The following is a 23758-nucleotide window of genomic DNA, read 5'->3' on the forward strand; positions in this document are numbered from 1 at the left end:
TGTGTTAAAGATGCCATCACTGTTTCTGTGTATCACTAAAAAACAAACAAAAATCATTGCCAATTAAATTCTGACATAGCATCAATTCATGATCACTTCATTTTCAGAAATGTGAAAATGTGAAAAAAAATGTATTTTAGAATCCGTGAAATATAGCAAGGAAGTTGTTTCTTTCTAGGGAAGCTTCAGATTGCCAATGTGTGCCATGGAGTGTGGCTCCTGGATCCAAAAATGGTTATTCCCAGGGTGGCTGGCTTTCCCTGACATTGGTAGCTGTTGCTGCCAGGTCTGCTGTGACCTGTGAGAGGGACTGCTCAGGGGGTGTAGGGGAGAATCAGGAGGAGGTGATTCTGGTCACGCATGGTGTGGTTTGGTATTCTGTATGCCTGTGTGTGTGTGTGTGTGTGTGTGTGTGTGTGCTCTGTGCTCATTGTAAAGGCATGTCCCTCTGTCTTAAGGATAACAACACAGTACTATTCTAATAGAACTGATGTTAAGAATAATAGGAACAAGAATACCAAACCACTTGATTGCAAAGTCAGGGTCCAGGATTGGAGAAACTACACTCCAAAGCATTGTTGAAGAGTATTAAATCAGATTATAAATGGATCAAGTCTGAAAAACTTTAGAATTTATTATGGTCACAGCTCCAAACACAAATGACCCAGATTTTGACAATGACACAATAATAATTTAACAAATATAGGGTGGGAGGTACAGGGAAGACGTGTGTGTTGGGAGCTATAAGTGTTCCAATAGCCTCATATCAGAGAGTCCAGGAAAGGTCAAGTTGAAGCCTAGTTTAAAAACACAATGACTCGAGCCTTTCAGTAAGTTCAAAATCATTTTCATCTCTTTAGATTTTTTTTTTAAAGTTTATTTATTTTTGAGACAGAGAGAGACAGAGCATGAACGGGGGAGGGGCAGAGAGAGAGGGAGACACAGAATCGGAAGCAGGCTCCAGGCTCTGAGCCATCAGCCCAGAGCCCGACGCGGGGCTCGAACTCATGGACCGCGAGATCGTGACCTGAGCTGAAGTCAGACGCTTAACTGACTGAGCCACCCAGGCGCCCCTAATCTCTGTAGATTTAATAATATAGAGGGATTGTTTAGGAATTGATATTTCTTGTTGGGAAGAAAATTGAATACTTTTCAGCAGTTCCTTTAATTCTACATGATTTATACTTTTACCATTGAGTCAAGTAAAAACAAATTTAATACTGTTATTAATAGGAGTACTTATAGTATAAGATTATAAAATCTTACTTCTAAGTTTTCTTAAGTACAGTCAATTCTTAATATCCATGGTAGGTATGTTCTGTAAAGTCATTGCAAACACTTAATTAACAAACATAGAACCATTGTTCCTAGGGGAAATACAGGGTTAGGTTCCTACAAGCCTCTGATCACAGCATTTTCTCATCAACCAATCATTACATTAATGTTTAAACGTTTAAAAACATTTAACATATGTTGTTGATTTACTAACAGTAAACTCAGGGCTGACAGCTTTGTAAGTCAGGCTGCAACAAGCTCATCTCACATACAGATTTCCAGCATAAGGTACATTATATCCCTCTTGAGTTTAGGAGCACAGGATGGCACTTTACTGCTGTGCCTGTGGGCCATTTTAAGCAGTGAAATCACTAACAAAAAGCACAAAAATGCAAGAACTTTGGCCCTAAATGGACTGCACAAAGGACACTTATTTACTCTGAAACAGGAAGACAGAGCATTGCTTGTTTGACCTCGGCTGGGAACGTTCAAGTTGTGTGAGTCAACATTTTTGCTGCTTTGTGCACGTCAGTGAATACTTAAGTAAGTGCAGTAAGTATTGATTTTGGGGTTACAACAGATTTTTAGTAAAAAATCCTTTTAATTGAGATATAATTGACATATTACGTTAGTTTCAGGTGTAAACCATAGTGGTTAGATATTTATATATATTGTAAAATGATCACCACAATACAGCCTGTAGACAAATTCACCAACACAGAATCCAGGAATAATGAAATAGCACCTATTTTCACCCTTCTTCCTTCTCTCCTTTGTTCTCTAAATACCTCCCTGTCCTTATATCTTTCTATCCATAGAGAGATGTCTGGAATCATAGCAGCAAGAGTTGGAAACCACGACTATTGGATGATGGGGTTGTACATTTTGAGTTGAAAAAAAATAATATTTATTTTTACAAATGTAATGATGTCATTATCAAAAATGGTAATCAAATATAGTATTAAATATAAAAATAAATAATAGTAAGATTTTTTGTTTGTGTATCACGATGGTATTTGTGCTTCTCCCCCATGCTTCAATTCACTAGTTCATGAGGATGTGAGGAAAATAGACAAATGCATACTGCTGACTTTAGTATAAATTAATGCCATGTTTTTTTTGAGAAAATTAGGCAAAGTGCATTCAAAGTTCCAATGGTTTCCATTCCCTTTTATACAGTTATTCCACCTGGGGATTTCACTCAGGGAGATAATCACAAAAATTTTATTAACAGTGTTATTCTAATTATAAACATGTAAATCAGCTCTATATACTACCAATGAAACCTCAAAAGAAAGAAATACAGCTTTTATAAGTCATGTTCTTTAAGGAGGTAGAATTCTAAGCAACTGTCATATCTATGGAGGATTCACAATTTCTACAGTAAGTATGTCTTTATAATGAGGAAAAAAGGATAATAAATATTATTTAGGAGTAATACTTGGTCCCTCAAGAAAGTGTAATGCTCAATGGTATAATTCACATAAATGCAGACACCCGTGTTTTTTGTCATTTTTTTTTTTTTTTTGAGGACCTTGTACTTGCTTGGCACGCTCATAAACACTGCATCATTTAAACTAATTTGCATTATAACCTTGCGAGGCAAGTTTAATTATCTTCAATTTATGGATGAGAGTAACTAGACTCAGCGAGATTATACATATACCCTAAGGGTCTCCAGTTAATAATCAGGGACGGAGTCAGGACACACACTTTCTGACTACCAACTACAAATGCCTGGGTCAGAGTTGTGAGGCCATCATCCTGCAGAGACCAGCTGAGCAATCTGCAATTTTATGACCAAGCCCCCCCCCCAAAAAAAAAAATAAAAGATAATTTCTGTAATCTATCTCATTTAAACCTTACAGTAACCCAATGAGTAAATGATAGTACTATTAAAGATAGTCCTGGGGTGCCTGGGTGGCTCAGTCGGTTAAGCGTCGGACTTCGGCTCAGGTCATGATCTCGCGGTTTGTGAGTTCGAGCCCCGCGTCGGGCTCTGTGCTGACGGCTCGGAGCCTGGAGCCTGCTTCCGATTCTGTGTCTCCCTCTCTCTCTTCCCCTCCCCTGCTCACACTCTGTCTCTCTCTCTCTCCTTCAAAAATAAATAAACATTAAAAAAAAATTAAAAAAAAAAGATGGTCCTTTTTGTTATTATTACAAATTTATTTCAATCAGATTATATGATGTACAATATATGATTCATTCTTGAGCCAGCATATTCCAGGTGCCTTACAACATGCCAAGTGCTGTTCCAGGCACTGGTGAGACTGTAATGAACCAAAACCCCTTTCATTCTTCTTTCCGAGGCACAGTTAATAACACTAATATATGACATGGGAGGTGGTGATAAGTGGTATGAATGAAAGCAAATGAGGAAGAGGGCTTTCCCGTGTTATGACCCTTCTCTGTGTGTGGATTTTGATCTTTGAGCGATGTGTTGTTACTTTGTCCTGAGCTGGAGAAGCTGGGAGGGCAGTCGTTTGGGGGAGTCGGGGGTGTATGGAAAATCAAGATCTTAAATTTGAGACATTTATTAGACACCTAAGGGAGAACGAGAAAAAGAGGAAGGTAGAAGAAAACCAGGGAACCGTGGTGTTCTGGATACTGAAAATTTCAGATGAGAATGTAGTTCTTCTCACTCCTAGTGTCATTCCACTCCCAGTTATTGAAGACTTTTATATGCTTTTCTTCTCTTTTTATGCTTATCAGTTTTTGTCCCTAAAAGAGTAATTTAAATAATAATTGAAGTGGTATATTAGCCAGATGGTAATTGCTAAAATGACTTCCTTTACTTTTTGAGTCTTTTGGGCACCATTCCAGTTTTCTGTAACCTTCAAACATATGTGTAAATAGTTCAGTAAGTTCATTATCTAACTCCCTGAACAGCAAAGCATGATATCATCCAAAAACCAATTCTCACTCCCATAAAATGGAGCAATGAACCATTTACCTTAAAGGACCTTCACAAGAGGGTTCGTATACTTCTTTGGTCCTTCAACATTCATGCTTTGTTATTTGTTTTTATCTTCACATTTTTTTCCATTCCATAGAGGTATATAACCTTTGTAATAATAAATTGAACTGATTTTAAGCTTAATGTATTTCTACACCCATATACACCCATGTGACCACGTGCAGATCAAGATTTAGAAACTTTCCAGCACCCAGAAGCCTTCATCATGTCCTTTCCCAGTCAATACTCACACTCAATCTTCCCCCATCACTAGCCTGACTTACATTATGTTTGGTTAGTTTTGCCTGTCCTTGAACACAATATAAATGCAGTTGTAAAGTATTTTCTCTTTGTGCCTGACTTCTTTTATGTAACATAATTTCTTTGAGAGGCTCCCATTTGTTGCATGTAGTAGTTTATTCTTTATAAATTGCTTTGTAGCATTTCATTTTATGAAAATACGCAATTGATTTATCCATTCTACCAATGGTGGGCATTTGTGTTGTTTCCAGTGTTTGGGTATTATGAACAGAACTCCTAGGGTAGATACACACTCATTTCTCATTTCTCTTAAATATTTCTTTGGGAGTGAATTGGTGGGTCATAGCATAGACGTGTATATATTCGAGCCTCTAAGAAATTCAAATTAAAATAGTGTATCATTTATTGCTTATGAAATTAGTAAATATTTTAGTGTATAAAGTAGCCATTCCATTCCATTCTTACATTCATATGTTGCTGGTGGGAATATAAACTGGTATGCCCCTTTTGGAAAGTATTTTATCAGAAGATAGTAAAAATGGCCTTTATAATTTTGATACCCCTTGACCTAGGAGTCTTTTTCTTTTATTTATTTATTTATTTATTTATTTATTGGAACATATCCTTTTTTTATTTTTATTTAAAAAATTTTTTAACTTATACTTTTTTTTTTGAGAGATAGAGAGAGACAGCGCATGAGTGGGGGAGGGGCAGAGATAGAGGGAAACACAGAATCCAAAGCAGGCTCCAAGCTCTGAGCTGTCAGCACAGAGCCAGACATGAGGCTCGAACCCATGAACTGTGAGACCATGACCTGAGCTGAAGTCAGAAGCTCAACCGACTGAGCTACCCAGGCACCCTTTTTTAGAACATAGCCTAAGGAAATAATCATAAATACTGTTAAAAGCGGGGCGCCTGGGTGGCGCAGTCGGTTAAGCGTCCGACTTCAGCCAGGTCACGATCTCGCGGTCCGTGAGTTCGAGCCCCGCGTCAGGCTCTGGGCTGATGGCTCGGAGCCTGGAGCCTGTTTCCGATTCTGTGTCTCCCTCTCTCTCTGCCCCTCCCCCGTTCATGCTCTGTCTCTCTCTGTCCCAAAAATAAATAAAAAAATGTTGAAAAAAAAATTAAAAAAAAAAAAAAATACTGTTAAAAGCTTATGAGCCAAGGTATCTACTGGAAAACTCTTTGTAGTGAAAAACACAATGGAAATGACCTATGTCCAAAAATAGGGAATACTTGAAGTAAATTATGTAACAATCTCTCAATAGAATATATGATGTTTTGTCCATTAAGAGTTTATAATGGTGTAGAGATATTGTTTGCTACAATGCCAAATTTAAAAACCAGAATGTGTATTTAAGTTTGAACGTAAATTTGGGATAAGACATATATAACACAAAGAGAACAAAGCCCCAGGAGGAAATATCAACAGAATGTTAATGCTCACCAACAAAGTGGTAGATTATTGGCTGATTATTTTCTTTTCACTGTTTTGCAATTTTTCTGGAATGGTTTGTCTTCGTTTATTTAAAGATTTTGAGGGATGCCTGGGTGGCTCGGTCAGTTAAACGTGCGACTTTGGCTCAGGTCATGATCTCACGGTCCGTGGTTTCTAGCTCTGTGTGGGGCTCTGTGTTGACAGCTCAGAGCCTGGAGCCTGCTTCGGATTCTGTGTCTCCCTCTTTCTCTGCTCCTCCCCCGCTCGTGCTCTGTCTCTCTTTCTCTCAAAAAGAAATACATGTTAAAAAAAATAAATAAAGATTTTGAAATTTAAGTCTCCACTTGCATTGTCAGTGGTAGGATGAGGGAGCTGGTTAAGAATATGATTCCGAAAGCCGTTATTACCCAGGTGCAACCCCTGGATTCCTGGTTTCACTGCTCACTAGCTGTGTTTCTTTGGGCAAGTCTCAGGTCCACTTAACTCACCAAGTATATGTTGAGTGTCTGGTATGTGCCGAGCAACGTTCAGCAAACAAATGGGTGAAATTCCCTGTATTCGCGGAGCTTCCAACCCATTGTGTGCGATCTGTAAAACAGGTGTCAGCGTAATGCACAGGGTGGTGACAAGCCAATACTGGGGAAGTGTCTGAAACATGAGACTTTGAGAAGTGCTAACAATTTCAAGTCTTACTGTATTTATGGAGTTCTACAATTTCCAACTTCTTTTTCGGTTAAGAAAAAACAATGCGTTTGACATGGTATGTAATTGACCACTTTTATTGGGCATTTGAGAGGAACACTGATTACTGTCCCAATCAGCGCTTTTTTGTTCTGTACTCATCGCAGATCATGGGGCCTGGCTGTGGCCAAGGTAGAGCCCAGTTTTTCCAATGCTTCCTAAGAATTCCTGCTTCCTTATACCTTTCCCAGTAATAAAATTACTTTTGATTGTGTTTTGCCATAGCATAATAATTTTACTGTGTTTCACCAGTGATGCAATTATTGGTTTGGTGTTTTCAAAGCCAATGGTATTTTAGTTTTCTAAGCTGTCATGATAAAGTGATACGATCTGGGGGCTTGAATGACAGACATTTATTCTCTCACAGCCCTGGAGTCCAGAAATCTGAAATCCAGGTGTCATCAGGGCCTCACTCCCTCCAGAGGCTCTAGGGGAGGATATTTCTTTGCCTGTTTGGGCTTTCCGGTGGCTTCTGACAGTCCCTGGCTGCCCCTGGCTATGGCAGGTATAACCCCAATCTCTGCCTCCATGTTTTCTCGTGGCCTCTTCTTTGAATGTCTCTCAGTTCATTCCTTCTTTCATAAAGATAGAAGTTGTTGGATTTAGGGCCAACCCTAAATCCCGTGTGATTTCATCTTGGGATCCTTAACTCATTACATTTTCAAAGACCCTGTTTCCAAATAAGGACACATTGTGAGATTCTGAGCGAACGTGAATTTCAGGGAAATGCTATATAACCTACTACAAACGGCAATAATAATATTGTCAACAACTACAAACAGCAATAATATTGTCAACAACACTACTGTAGTGCTTTTTAAGTCCTTAAACTTAATACGCATGATAAATAGGGGAGCCTGGGTGGGTCAGTCGGTTGAGCATCTGACTTTGGCTCAGGTCATGATCTCATGGTTCGTGGGTTCAAGCCCCGCGTTGGACTCCGCGTTGGACTCTGTGCTGACAGCTCAGAGCCTGGAGCCTGCTTCGGATTCCATGTTTCCCTTTCTCTCTGCCCCTCCCCAGCTCCCACTCCCTCTGTCTCCCTCAAAAATAAATATCAAAAAAATTTAAAAAATTACAGATGATAAATAGAATAATGGTTTCCTGACATGTGTGCACGTCATTGCCTTCTTTTAAAAAGTGGATGGAACCCAGATTTTTTAACAGTGTGATTTTTGAGAGGCATTAGCTGGAAAAGATTAAGGAACAGTGTGTCCTAAGAGGCTTCAGGCACTGATTTTGTAAAGCTTTGGGAAGCCTCGTATATCTCCACATAAACTAAGGTCTGAAAAGGTTAAGGGTTGTGTCTAATGCGAATTTACTGGAAAAACAGGAAATGAATGAGGCACCTAAACATTTGGGCAGAGATTTTGTTTTCCTTTGCTATTTCTCTTGATGATGTAGACATTCTGAAAATCCATTATTCACACTAAATCTTTCAGTATGCCAGCCTAGTTGTAGATTGTTCCTTGTGATTCTTCTGTTGGTAGTAGGAATATTTTCCCAGTAATTGAACTCTCTAAATTCTGATACCTCAGTTGAAGCAAATTCCAAGAGCACTTACTGTAAAATTAATATTCAGAGATTAATTTCTGTGAGTTGTGCACTTGGCAGTGTTTTATAGTTTTGTAAATTAGAAGCAATAAAGGAAGTCTTCAGAATCCAAATGTCTTTGTTCTGATCAAGTAGCAACACCAGTGTTTAGGTCAATGGCATTTACTTATTAAAAAAAAAAAATATATATATATATTGAACTACTCTGTATTGTACCCTGGGCCATGTGTTAGGAATACCACAGTGACTAAAATGGTGCATCTTCCCATAGAGAGGTCTGTCTTTGGGGGCAGATAAACAAGTAAACAGGCATTCAGAATATAGAGAAGGAGGTGAGATAAGGAAGCATTCTAAGATATAACCAAGCAAAGAAAGGGGCATCTAATTTAATGTCCATCTAATGGGTGGTGGTATCATAAAATGCTCCTCAGTGGAAGTTGTCAGCTAAACAGAGATCTGTGCAGCCAAGGGGCTCAATTTAGCTGCTCAATAGATTTTTGGCAGAGGGGTGAAAGGATGTGCTCACAGCCTGCATGCTTCTGAAAAAGGTGTCATGTCCGTTTTTCTCACTAGAACAACTGTTTGAATCAGTAGGGGAGTCCATTGGTCTTTGCACAGGGAATCAGAAATTTAGAGAATCCTTCATAATTCACAAGCCAATACAAGTGAATTGACACTGGGCACATGTTCGATAATGTGTTGTTTAGAAGAAAGCCTGACACTGTTACCTCCATGTAGTAGGAATTCAACAAATGCTGGTTAACAGCAATGATGATTTATCGGGGTAGCCAAAACTTTAGTAATTTGATGAATCAGAGATTTTACTATAAAAATTAAAATAGCTGGACCTCCAGGTAGAAGAGAATTTGTAGTGAAGTGTGAGTCTTTTAGATACCATTATTATTTTTCAAGTTGTTTGTGTATGTGTGCGTGTGCACTTACTATGATTTTTTTAGGAGCGTCTGGGTGGCTCAGTCGGTTGAGCGTCCGACTTCAGCTCAGGTCGTGATCTCAGTTTGTGAGTTCGAGCCCCGTGTTGGGCCCTGTGCTGACAGCTCAGAGCCTGGAGCCTGCTTCGGATTCTGTGTCTCCCTCTATCTCTGCCCCTCCCCCATGTGCTGTCTGTCTGTCTGTCTCTCTCTCGAAAATAAACACTTAAAACATTAAAAAAAAGAATGATTTTAATAGAACTGTGGTGTGGGGCGCCTGGGTGGCTTGGTTGGTTAGGCGTCTGACTTCGGCTCAGGTCATGATCTCACGGTCCGTGAGTTCGAGCCCCACGTCGGGCTCTGTGCTGACAGCTCAGAGCCTGGAGCCTGCTTCCGATTCTGTGTCTCCCTCTCTCTCTGACCCTCCCCCATTCATGCTCTGTCTCTCTCTGTCTCAAAAATAAATAAACGTTAAAAAAAATTTTTTAAAATAGAACTGTGGTGAATAAATTAAGCTTTTAAAAATTAACTTGATTTTTAAAATTATGTGGAATATTTAGAGAAAGGAAAAAGAAATGATAGGACAATATCCATGAGCCTACTACCCAGCTTTGTCAATGTTTACATATTTGACACATTTGTTTCAAATGTTTTTTAAAAAATAACCATCACATTGTAAGGAATGCCGGGTGTTGCATGGGAACGTTGAATCTCTATTGTACACTTGAAACTAATATTGTGTGTTAAGTAACTGGAATTGAAATAAAAACTTAAAAGAAAAAAGAAATAACCATCACAGAAACAAACTCCCTGCATGATGTGCTCACATGCCATTTCCTTTCCTCATTAATTAGAGATAACTTCTAAAACCCAGTAGAATGTTATTGTAAACTGGATGTTTGCTATTACCTCCTTGCCTACCATAATCCATTCTCCTTTTCGTCCTTGGAACAGATGAATCTCGATTTTTACAAGGAAGATTTTGTTGCCTAGTTGCCCTTGCAATAGGTGTACTCTTAGTACTAAGAATTGGCCAATAAAGAGTAGGCAGTAGTGTTTTGTCAACTATTTGGAAACCTTCTTAAAAATAAGAAAAAAAACATCTTCTTTGTTCCTTTCTTCTTCCTGCTACTGGAAGTTGGATGTGACGGTCAGAATTACAATGCACATCTTGAACCCCAAGGATCAGAGACATTCTCTGATGACAGAGGAACAGCTGGAAGAAGACTGGGAATCTAATTACTTCAGAGGTTGGCCATATAAAGCTTGGATGGTATATCTCTCCGGATATATTTTATATGGGAAAAACATAGACTGTCATGCTTGTTGTTATTTCTTCAGTCCTTGTGTCTAACAGTTTACTCTAACTTTAATCTATAGCATATCAATAAAGAATATATTTTTTACATTTAAATATATTAGAATACTATTCTTAACACTTTACAACTTATTTTTTCTTTGGAGTTACATTTTTGATATTTATCCATTTTTATACACTTGTTATTGTTGTTTATAATTTATTACATAATTTGTTTAGTGATTTCCTAGTGATAAATATAAGTGGTTTCTAACAGTTTCTTTTTTTTTTTTTAAGTTTATTTATTTTGGGAGAGAGAAAGAGAGAGGGGGGAGGGGCAGGGAAAGTGGGAGAGAGAATCCTAAGCAGACTATGTGCTATCAGCAGGGAGCTTGAGGTGGGACTCAAACCCATGAACCATGAGATCATGACCTGAGCTAAAACCAAGAGTCAGATGCTTAACCCACTGGGCCATCCAGGCAATCCTAGTGGTTTCTAACATTTTCTTGAAATAAACATGGATCTAGTGAGCATTTTTTTAGAGGTCTTTCTTCTGCACTTATCCTAGAATTTCTTGTTGACTTTGATATGTAGATCTAATATCCAGAAATCTTGCTGTGCTTTCCTTTTAATTCTAAATGGCCGTCTTATAAATTTTCTTGATGTTTTGTGACAGAATTTTACTGTGTGAAATAAGGACAATTTATCCTTTCCAATACTTATATCTGTTATTTCTTTTCCTTATCTTATTGCATTGTCTGGGGCCTCCAATACATTGTGAAATGGAAACAGAGAACGGGAACACCATCATCTTGTTTCTTCACTTAACCTGAATGCTTTTAAAGCAACACTTACTAAATATGCTATTTGCTGTTATTTTAGGTTAAATATATTTTATTTTACTACTAGTTTCTTAAGCATTTTGTCTTGAATGATTTCTGTTATTTCAGATGTTTTTCCTATATCTATTAAGGTTTTGAAAAAAATTTTAATTAAAAAGTAATGTCATTAATATTTTAATATGGTATATTACATTCATGGATTTTTGTATTTTCCCTTCTTAACTTAATTTGATTTATGAGTATCTTATGAACATGTATTAAAACTCAAACAGTTCTATAGTAGCAGAATCCACTTCTGCTTATTGGTCTCCAGGGGCAACCTCTTTTAAATATTTCAGTGTCTCTGTATTTACCCCCATATTTCTAAATAATATTAATATATTGCTGTTTCTTGGTTTTTAAATTTTAGATATTAACATATTGCTACTTTTAAGCTTTAGGTATTATCTATTTATTTGTTATTTTGGAGAATGAATAATTTTCTTTCTATCTATCACTCTTTCAATATAGTTATATCATATTTTTTGCTTGAATGAATATTTATATTATGGTGCATAAATATTATTCTCCACTGAGCAATGTAGGATACTAGGATTGATTTTCCTTTCTTGTTTATATGTGTACATATATACTTTATATATGGTTTTCTCTAGAGTTAATACATTCTTTATTGCTTAGTTTTTTTGTACACCTACTATTAACTCATTTTAAGACTCACAAAAATGTAATGTAATCTCTTTTTAGTATATTCATACTCTTTAAGCAATATATCAGGTGTGTGTGAGAGAGAGAGGGAGGGAGAGAGAGAGAGAGAGAGAGAGAGAGAGAGAGAGAGAGAGAAAATGGTCAAACAGAAAAAGACAGGTGCGTCTTCCCTGAAGGCTTACATCTTTGTGCACTGATCTGCTCTGATCTATGGACCTGTAGAGCAGCTGTTGACTGGGATATTCTTTTATCATCATCATTAGAATTACCTTTGCATCCTTCCTGGGTTGAAGTCCCTATATTTTTGTATCCACTGTTTTCTTTTTTAAAGTTTACTACCTTGTTTGGTAGAACACAACACACCTCTTGTTATCTTTCTGAATTCATGGCGGGTGAGAGGATGTTGCTGGCTTGGAAAACTTTTTGCTTTACCTCCACAGTTGACTGATAGTTTATGCTGGTATAGAATTCTAAGTTTAAAATCACTCCCCTTCCAAATTTTGAAGATAGTCTTCCATTTTTTTCTAAAATCCAGTGTTACTAAAAAGAATTTCAGTGCCACTTTGATGTATGAGTATTTATATTTTTTTCTTTTTCCCCCCTCTAGAGGCTTTTAGGATCTTTTATTCACCTTTGGTGTTCTAAAATTTTAAAACAAAATGCATTAGTGTGAGTCTTTTTTCATTTATTGCACTGGGCACTCAGTGGTGCCCTTCAATCTCTATGCTCATATTCTTCAATTCTGGGAAATTCTTGTACTATGTCTTTGGTTATTTCTTTCCCTGTATTTCTCTACTGTCCTTCCCACCTCACCCCCCGAATTCCTAATACTTAGCTGTTGGCCCTCCTAAACAGATCCTCTCTTTTAAAAAATTTCCTATATTTAGCTCTTTGAGCTTTGGTTCCAGGAGATTGACTTAGCATATCTCCCAAATATTATATTGAATTAAAAATTGAAAATAGTCCTTCTTTGTTTATTTTATGACTGTCCCTTTTTCAATAGTACTCATTCTTGTTTCATAGTTGTAGTATCTTTTACCTTTATAAGAATTTTTATGCTTTTGAAAGATGATATCATGATTCCTGTACTTAATCCATTTCTTTGTTTTATTTTTTTTATAGTTGTATTGGTCTGTTTATTATAAGTATTTTTCAAGAAGCTAGTGATTCTTTGCTATTCGTTTATATTGAAAAAAAATCATTTAAAAGCTCATTGAAATCCAGCTTGTGGAGTCAGGACTGGTTGAGTGGTGGGCTTCACTACTGACCAATTGAGTAGATCACTATTTCCTCGTGGAATCTCTGTTTAGTAACTGTAAGTCTTTTCACTTGGATTATCCATCTTCTATGGAATTCTAGTATCCTCCAGTATCTTGTCTGTGGGCACAAGCCTGGCAGATGGCTTTGTAGGAGCTAAGTGAAAATAGGTGCTGGGCTTTTATTTTCAGCATTTTTAGTTCTGCACCTTCCCTCAGCTATGCCTAGTGTCCCTGAATCCAGAGCCTTTTCATTCAGAGCTCCAATGTTATACTTCCAGTCTTTTGTGGCCCTGGAGATGAGTGGAATTGGACATTAATTATGTCATTTTGAATGTAGAACACACACATACACTTTGGGTGTGTATATATATTTGGGTGTAGAACATATATATATATATATATATATATATATATACTTTTAATTATTCTTTCTAGTATTTGCTCCACTGTATCTCCAACCACAGTCGTATCCAGCATTTCCAATTCCTGGTTTCTATTCCATCAGGGTTAGGCTGGGAAGGAAAACTGGAGTCAGACTTAGAATTAAAAAGGAATTATATTTCTCTCTCTCCCTCCATCTTTGTTGATCCCACCCTCCCTAATGATTTGATAGTTGTCTTCTTCTTGCTCCCAGGCCCATGTATAGATCCCCATGTCTTACCTTAGCATTTAAGGAAACCAGTTCCACATATGACAATAAAGGGAATGTTGTAGATCCAGCCTCCAAGTTAGCATGTTTCTTGATTTCATTCCTTATTGAGAGATGGTGCCTGTGTCCTCTGGGCTTTCTCAAGCCTGAAGCTTCCTACAATCTATAGCTCTGGGTAGGGGTAGGCAGCCCTTCCCCTTTTCATCTATGGGAAAATCCTATGTATCCATCCACTGACTTTGAGTCATGGGCCTAGTCCTGGATCATGGGCCTAGCTCCCCATCTTGGACGGTGGCTTCATTTTTATTTCATTCACACTGTGGAAGCTGAACCCACAGCCCTGTTTCAGACTCAGAGCCCAGGAAGCTTCTGGCTACAGTTCTCTCACTAATCTTTGTTCCTTTCCTCATCCAAGAAAGGTAATCTTCTCTTTTCCCATTTATTCCTGGCAATGTCTTTCATATGTGGGGTGTGTGTAGGTGAATGTGTGTGTGCATTTTTTTTCCTTATCACTTCTACTTGTTTGGAACAGAGGAACACAGTGTGAACTCCATACACTCTCTTCACAGAAAGTCTAAATACTGCTTCATTAAAAATTAGCAGAACAGCAGCCACAAAGCCAACAACCAAATGAAAAACCATTCCCTTTGCTTGGTAAAAAGTGGGAAGATTTGATTGGGTGTGGTTTGGAAGGACTAAGCAGGGCACTATATATGACTGTGCTCTGTGATAGCTAAGTCCCCTCACAAATCCTAATTATTTATTTTATATTTATGTGGCCATGCCATCTGAGTAGCAAATCCTAAGCCCTTTCTCACACCACAGGCCTTATTTTTATTTATGTCCCAGACAAAAAGATAAACTTGTACAGACCTGGGATTTCTCTCTGTCTCGGGCATATTTCCCAAACTTCCAATGCAAACAGAAACACATGTTCCTGTCTCTTGAGCTTTTGAGTAGTGTTTGGCACAGAAACATGCAAGTAGAGAGTTACAAGGGTGTTCTCGACAGGCTGGGTGAGCTAGGATGGAATTCTTATGGCACGGGCTCTCCAGTCCTGACCTACTGCCCAGAATGCAGAAGTTCACCAGAAAGACAAATAGTGAGAAGTTCATGAAACACTTGGACTTTGCCTCTTGAAATGCCAGGTTATTCTCTTCTCCTGGCAGAAATTACTGCTCCTCCCCTAACCTCACAGATTCTAAACTCTGGTCCTACTCTCAGTAGCAGTGTTCCCTGAACTTGATCAATTGGGTTCAACAAATATTTATTGGAGTGTGCCAGGCAATGTTAGGTACTGGAGTGCAATGATGAATACTGCACAGTGCCTGTATTTCATGGCCTCACGGTCTGATGTCTGGGAAAACAAACAGGTCTGGGAAGCAAGAGGATTAGCACAGGTGGCCAACCTTTATACTTAGAGCTCTGGCTATGGCACCCAGGTGCCCAGGTTCACACCTGCAGGGGCCATTGTTCACGGTGAGACTGTGAACAAGTCACTTAGCCACTTCGTGCTTCAGTCTCCTCGTCTGTATGAAGGACATGACGGTGATGTCATACAGTGTACATGCAATATATATTATGGTATCTACATACATGTATTCATATCATATGATAATATTTTGCTACATATAATGGAAGTTGACATTTATGATGCTTCCTGTGTGCCAGGCTCAATTATGTACCTTTAACATGTATTGAGGTATTATAATATTTAGCTTGCAACACAATGTATAATATATAATGTAACATATTGTAACATATTAATTACATATTTATAATAACTAGCATATAATGGGATTATAAATACATATATAATTATAAAATAACATAATATGTTGTAATATATATTAATGCAAGTTAAATATTACAGTGCCTCAATACATGTTAAATGTATATATAATTGAGTATATAATTAAGTATATAAATATATAAATGTATATGACAGGAAGCACCCCACAAATGTCAACTTCTATTACTAGGTACATTTTAGCTGCGGAGCATAAAGGAGAGATTGAACTAGTAATGGATGGAACGTGGTCTTTACATTCAGATATCTGAGTTCAAAAGCTTGCTCAACAACTTATCATCTTGAGTCATCTTGTATGTAAAGTTCTTAGTTAATGTTAAAATCAATTTCGTTAAATATTATTATGCTTATGATTATGATCATTTTACGTCTCTGAAACAAAGTTTTACCATCTCAAAAGGCATGATTGTTATCTTTATATTGCAATGTTGCTCTTTATGTTGGAGATAATAAATACATCATTCTTAGCACAAAAGGGCCCATTGTAAGTGATCATTAAAAGGTGAACATTTTATGTATTATTAGCTCCAACTATATGTTTTTGATGTAAAATGTCGTCTGTGTGCCAGAGTGTGGCAGGGAAGACTAAGTTTCCACCCAAAACTTCCACACTCTTCTATCAAATAGAGCTGCGTCTGGCCCAGGCACGGACTATATCTCTCCCGACCTTGGGCCAAGTGCCGGTTCTTGTAACAGACTATGAACATAAGTGGTGTATGTCCAGGTAACGATGATTAGGAAATGTGTTTTTTCTTACCCTCTTTTTCCCCCTTCTATTGGCTGGAAGCAGGGAGCCTGGGGGGTCTTAAGAAATGGGAGAACCACCAGAAGGAAAGAATCTGGGCCCTTGAATTCCCACATGGAGAAAAATTGCCTACTGAGCAGGAACTCCCACATTAGATTCCTACCTGAGAAAGAAATCATTATTGTGTTAGGCCACCAAAATTTGGGGGCTAATTTGTTACAGCAGCTGGAATTATCCTAACAAACAAAGTATTTGAAATGCTGAAGTTTCCTGGGATGAAACATAAGCGGGTAAAATTTAGAGTACCATCAAAATTAGGGCATTTTAAAGGTCTGGTGCAAATATTGAGGGTATTTAAAGGAGAGTGAATGCAGACCAGAAGGGATAACATCAGAGGAAAGGATTTTGTCTGGATCTTAAGGATTTGGACATGCAGCAAAGCTGGGGGAGGCATTGCAGGCAGAACAGAAGCCAGAGCAAGTGAGGACAGTGTTCAGTGCATAGTGAATCTCTCCTACAAACTGGCATATAAAGTGCATAGAGGGGAATAGTGAGAATTAAAGATCGTAAGGCAGACAAAATCCACATTTTCAGGAGGAGCTGGTGAGAAACAAGTGTCCGACTTTTTTCCACCAGCAGGGAGAACTGCTGTTAGTTTTTGAGTAGAGGAAGAATATGATGAGATTTGCACTTGCAGATGACTTATCAGGATGTCTTGTGAAAGATGGTCTTAAAAAGAGTGACTGAAGCCAGAGGAGTAAATTAAAAGACTAACGTGGTAGTCCAGGGGAGAGGTCACCAGGATTGAGCTAGAAAAGGGTGGTGGAAATGGAGTAGATGAGATGTAAGCAAAGGTAGGATATTATATAGGATGTTTATGGACTAATATATGGTCAACTGATTGGATTTGTGGAGCAGAGTCCACAAATGTAAAAGCATCGTCTCAGGTGTGTTAACCTGGGTGACTGGGAAGAAGTGAGGAAGGGAGGATAGTATGGAGGAGGAAATGGGGGGTGGTTAATTTTATTTTGGACATTAGTGATAGGATATCCGAGTGGAATAGACTGTTGATGTTGACCGACAGATAGTTCTTGTTTTTGGACTAGTGTCAAGGTGAGAGCATTAGCCAAATCAGCAGTGTTGCTTATAAGAGGTGGATTTACAAAGATGACTTGAATGGAGAAGTCAGAGATTGATTGGTAAGTTAACAGACTGGAGACACATTGTCTTAAGTCCACTCAGGTTGCCATGATAAAGTACCACAGACTGAAGCATGGCTTAAACAGATTTATTTCCACTTCTGAGGGCCAGAAGTTTAGGATCAAGATGCCAGCTGATTTGATTTCTGGGGAGAGCTCTCTCCCTGGGTTGTGGGTGGTTGCCTTCTCGTTGTGTTCTCACATGGTAGAGAGAGAGATAGAGAGAGAGAGAGAGGAGAGAGAGAGAAGCTCTCTGTGTTCCTTTTTATAAGGACATTAATTTCATTCTTGAAGGTTCCACTATTATGATCTAATTGCCTCCAAAGGCTTCCTCTCCAAATACGATCACATTGGAGGTTAGGGTTTCAGCATATGGTTTTAGGGGAAAACAAATGTATAAGCCATCATGCACAGATATCTAAGTCAGGAGAAGGTAGAGAAAGAAAAGGTAAAGAAAATTCTTATAGAAATTCTATTAGAGAAGGCAAAAGTGATTGAAGTTGAAGATTTTCAGGCATTCTCATAATATTAAAAGAAAAAGACACATTTAGTCTAATTGATCATTACGGAGAAGCCAGGAATGTAGAAATCCTACCTCTCCAACTTTTGAAGTTGAAAGTATCTTCCACAACAAGAATTGAATTTTGGCTTTACCTTGACTTCCCCTGCATGAGATAAACCAATTTTCAGGCTTTCAAGCCAACTATTAATTTATCCAATTTATAAAATTTGTTTGCCATACTCTCCTTCCGATGGTTGTTTTTATTATTCTGTTCACCTTTTAAAAATGCTTTTATTTACATTCCAGTTAGTTAACATACAGTGTAATATTAGTTTCAGGCGTAGAATATAGTGATTCATCATTTCCATGCAACACCCGGTGCTCATCACAACTAGTTCTCTCTGGGTGAAATTGTCTCCTGGCTGATCTCCCTGCCTCTAGCTTTGTACACATAAGGTCTGTTCCCACCATGGCAGCTGAAATGCTCCCACTGCAACATGAGCTACATCATGATAATCCTCTACTAGGACCTTGCCATGGCCACACACTTCACTCAACAAAGGCAGAAATGCTACCATGGCCCTGTGCAGTATACCTCCAGTCTTAACTCTCTTCCTCTTCTCCCTTCCCTCTCTGTGATTAACCTCATGGGCTTCCTGACTGTTCCTGGACTGAGCAGATGTGGCCCCACATTAGAGTTTGGTCTCTAGCTGTTCCCCTACCTGCACTATGTCCCCTCCCCACCCCATATGCACATGGCTACTAAAGCATGGCTGGACAACCTGATTGAACACTGCAGGTGAAACTCTCTGGCCCCATATTCCCCAGGCCCCTTGCCCCGTTCCGTGTTTTCTTTTTCCCACAACACTTACCACCTTCTCTTCTAGTAGACTATATAATTTACTTGTTATGTTTATTGTTCATTGTCTCTCCAGCCTCAAGCCAATCAATGTCCTTGAGAGTAGAGACCTCTATTTTTTTTTACTTTTGTTTCCCTAGTGCCTTCAGCAGTGCTGGACACTTAGCAGGCACCGAACAAGTATTTCTTAAAGGAATGAATGAATTTGTTTCTCTTATTTAGAGGCTATGTTCTTAATGACTAAATTATATGGCCAAAGGAGTGAGAGATTAAATGAATGAATGAATGAACGAATGAACGAACGAACAGAATGAATGACTTCTCTACCAGTCTGGGAGTTCATGGAGGGGTAGGGTTGTCTCCGTCCCGTGAGTATGCCTGGAACAAAGCAGGTGCTTAGAAATGCTTGCAGAATTAAATTACATCCTGCAGGCACCGATTCTGACATTTGGTAGGCCCTTTTACCACATAAAATACTTCCCTCCTGTTTTGGCCCATCGTGACCACAATTAGTTCTCTTAGCCAAAAAAGCCCTTTGTCCCTTGGCTGAGGTTCAGACCCTGCTGCTTTCAGCCAGACTGGGCAACAAAAAAGAGCTTCAGAAGGAAGGACAACAGTCACTTTCTTTCTGCAGGATTCCTCCCAAGCTGTTTAAGCTTCTCTCCGTGTCCCTTGATTTTAAACCTTTCTGCTTTCTTTGCTCTGCAGGATTCCAGCTGACAGCCCCAGAGGTGACTCTGGCTGGGAAGTATCAGGAGAGTAGGGGTAAAATTTGGGGGGAATCCTTCCCCCAGAAAATACTGATATGTCATGGGCCTTTCCCCCACCCTGCATTTTATGAAAGATATTCCAGAGCCAGAGAGTGGAGCAGTGTCAAAGGAAAGAGCAATGTGGTCCCTACAAAACAGCCGTTGTGTAGCAGCAAACTTGTCCATGGCAGGTTAAGTCTGGAGCCAGAGCCCTGATAACTCCTTCTAATACTGTCACACCTGAGCCTCTGCCCTTAAGGTTTTTCATATCAGCACATGTTGAGTGTCAGAAAACTGCAGGTACCAGCTCTGTCACTGATGAACTGTGCCACACTAGGCAAGTCGCTGAGCTTTTCTGAGCACCATATTATCTATTAAATGGAAATGCTAAATCCCGGAATTCGGAATGTAACGAGAAATAAGCAAGGTATTTATTACTTTTGTGAAATCCTTTCTGATTTTAATAGTTCGTCTTTATACATGTGATAGTACCTCATAGTATTATATACAGACAAACCCAGAAAGCAGGTAAAAACTGGTGAGATCTGAATAAGATCTGTAGTAGAAACTGACCAATGTCAATTTCTTGCTTTTGATGAGGCGCTCTGGTTACCTAAGATGTTACCATTGGAAGAAGCTGGGGAGGGAGACATGGAAATGCTCGGCATTATTTAGCTTTTATTTTAAGTCTAACGTTATTTCAAACTAAGAAATTTTTAGTTCGTTTCTGCTGTTTCCCCCCCTCCTTTTAACACCTTCTGAATGTTTCCGATAGAAGTTAGGATTGGGGTATCTGCTTTTCAGAAGGACTCTGTGCTCCCTGAGGGCACAGTTACTTTCTTCTCTGTTATTACTCACTTGCCTGGAATAGAGCCTGGCAGAGAGTTCATGTTCACAAACGTTTACCAGTTCTTTCAGCCCAGAATATCAAGATAAGCAACCTCTCATTCTAGAAACTGCTGTCTCTGGAAATGTTTTAAGAAAATTCATGTTTAATGGGAGCCTTTTTGTGACAGGTATTTTCTATAAAGTTCTCTTAGTTAATTCCCATAGCAACCTTAGGAGGTACCAACTCTAATTCCCATTTTACAAATGAGGGAACTGAGTCTCAGAAAGCTCAATCTACTTGCCCAAGAGGAGAAGCATGGAGGTAGATTCAAGCTTTGAGTTCATCTGGCTCCAAAGTCCCTTTTATTTCATTCATTCATTCATTCATTCAACTTATGTTTATGGAGCACCTGCTACTGTTGTCAGGGACCATTCTCAGACCTTAGAATATAATCAGGAACAAACAGACAATGATTGTAGCCTTTGTGTGGCTGACATTCTAGTGATGCAATACTGATAATACAGAGTAGACAGAATCTTAACGACCTGTGTGGACACAAATGAGAAAGAAGAGAAGGGAAAGGAAACGGAGACTGTAGGGTCTGGGGGCAATCCGTAGCACGAGAAAAGATGTGCAGGGGAGGCCTTGTTGAAAATACAAGATTCGAGCAGGGCCGAGTGTGACACAGGAGTGCTGGGGTTACCCAAGCAGATCTTTGGGAAAATAACATTCAGGTAGAGGAACAGCTAAATGAAAGCCCTCAGGCCATGGATATAGGTCTGGTGTACGTGAGGACAGACAAGGTGGCTGTTCTGGCTGGGCCAAACACACGTGGGAGGTAGCAGGAATGCTGAGGGATGGAGAGTAGATCATAGGAGACCATGAAGATCGTTGCAGAACTTTGTGGGACTTTGGTTTTGCTCTGAGATAGTAGCCACTGCAGGGTTGGAGCAAAGGAGTGACATAAGTTGACTCAAGCTTCACGGGCTTTCTCCGATCGCTGTTCAGAGGCCAGGGCTAAAGGGGCCGGGTCGGAAGCAAGGAGACCAGCTGAAAGGCTGTTGCAGCATTCCAAGCTAGACAAGCTAGATGGTGGCTTCGACAAAGCCAGGGAGTGGAAGAGTCGCCTTTCTCCCCGCGTGGCCCAGCCTCTCACACGTGTTTACAGAACCTCAAGCAATGGCTTTCTCCCGCACAAGGTGGACTTTCCTTTCCCCCACTCCGCCTGTGTGGCTGAGATTCTCATTCCTTCTGCTCCCCCTGCCCCCCTCTGCTACTTCCCACACACCCGCCCTGTGCCTGGCCCTGCACGGCCCGCCCTCTTCCTCTTCTGCCGCCCTCTTTGCGTCCTGGGACTTGCTCGCGGTGGCCCCGCGGCTTGCTCTCGCCTGTCGGTCTTGGTTGCTTGCTGTCACCTTCTCAGACACCTGTCTGCCCCGGTGTCCCATCCGTTGTGAAGCAAAAGGCCTGAGTACGCTAACGGCTGCGTGCAGGCACACGGCACGTCCTCCTTTGGTTCACCCCGAAGCCAGAAGGATGGCAGACCGACCCCCCGTTGGCACTTCTGCCAGCCGATGGGAACCCGAGCCTGGCTTAGGGGAACGTGTGAGCCACGGGGGGAAACACGTGGAGCACGGCACTGAACACGGGGAAGAGGAAAGGGATTTTGTTCGTGCACGGTGATGTCAGGCGCTCAGAACCCAGGATCTTGTGTAGTCTTCCCACGGACTCTGGATAGGTGCTATCCTTCCTGCTTTCCAGGTGAGGGACTGAAAGATAAAGTAGGCTGCATCGAGCCTGCCGCCAACTCTGTTATAGGGGTGCAGGAGAGCAGAGAGCAGAAGGGGGTGTCACATCTGGAGGCAATGGATGCCTTTATTTTCAAAAAAAGGCAATAAAAGGAAAGGCTTGGTTTCTCAGGTCGGGGCATGATTGAGTCAACGAGTCAAACCGGCGAGGTCTTCTGTGCCTCAGCCTGTGCCAGGCCCTAGAGATGTGGACATCTAAACCAGAGTTTCCCACAGCCTGTTCTGGGTGCTTCTCTTTGGCCCACAGAGGGAAGGGGTGTGCGACTGCTTTCCCATGACAGTAAAATGCAGCTAAGCAGAAAGGACATGGGGCTCAGGGCTGGAAAAGACATTTATGACAACCTGGAAATGGAATCCATTTGGCCCAGTCCAGCTCCACGTGACAAGTTGGGGCAAGAGTTCCATCTAACGATAAAATAACTCCTTTTCATTGTACGTGGTTAGGTCTTCCCCGGGCCCCACAAGGTGCAGGGTTCCAGGGCAGGTGGATTGTGCCTGGGGTGCAGGAGTGCTCCGAGAAGGGTGGTGCCCGGGTAGCTCTGCCTTGTGCACTAACCATCCAGTTAGAAGACCATTTACACCTTGTCAGTATTTTAAAAAACTGGTAATTCTCTCCCCTCCAGTGTATTATTTCCACCTTACCGAATCTGGAAAGGAGGCCAAAGAAGTTGCCGAAGAAGTTGGCATTTTCAAAGCCAACAGCCCTTTTTCTTCTGCTGCAGAAGCCTTCTGGATGCTGGTGTAAGTGTGGCCGTGATGGTTAATTTTATGGGTCAACTTGGCTAGAGCCTGACCATGCTCTTAAGTTGCCTTCAGAGCAAAGACTGAGTTTTCCCAAAGAAGAAATTCTGCCTCCTGACTACAACATAGAAATCCTGCTCGATTTTCCAGACTTTGGATTCAAGTGGCATTGGAGGGGCATCTGGTAGTTGACTACCGGCTTGGAAGGGAGACCCCATGGTCCGCTGAGTGTCCAGCCGAGTGTCAAGCTGGGCTACGCAGAAAGGCTGCAGGATTTTTAGCCGCTCAGCTTTTTGCAACAGGATTTTCATTTTGCAGGACGCAACTGATTGAGTGCGAAAGAATATGAGCGATGGAGTCAAAGAGTCCCGTGGTATGCCTGTGGGCAGATTCCAGAAATTCTACGAGCCTCAGTGCCATCCTTTGAGAACTTTGGACTAAGTTGGAGTGTCCATACTTTTCTCTGCAGAACACCTCCCCTTTTATTTACTTTTGCCACACAGAACCTATGTCTTGAAAGATTTTATTCACCAAATATATCGAGGGATATAGAAAATAAAGTAAATAAAAATTTGCTTTTTATTAGTTTATATTGGTTTTGTTAGTTTAT

General features: G+C 40.0%; 1 long non-coding RNA gene across 1 annotated transcript; it reads left to right on the forward strand.

Annotated features, from left to right (window-relative positions):
• Window positions 1-1094: 1094 nt before the first annotated feature.
• On the forward strand, window positions 1095-23137 carry LOC131507805 (uncharacterized). The gene is made up of 3 exons (XR_009259716.1): window positions 1095-1818; window positions 10293-10404; window positions 23031-23137. It is a non-coding gene; the product is annotated as an uncharacterized LOC131507805 (long non-coding RNA).
• Window positions 23138-23758: the final 621 nt, after the last annotated feature.

This window comes from Neofelis nebulosa, chromosome 3, assembly GCF_028018385.1.
Source record: "Neofelis nebulosa isolate mNeoNeb1 chromosome 3, mNeoNeb1.pri, whole genome shotgun sequence".
Classification (NCBI taxonomy): Eukaryota; Metazoa; Chordata; class Mammalia; order Carnivora; family Felidae; genus Neofelis; species Neofelis nebulosa.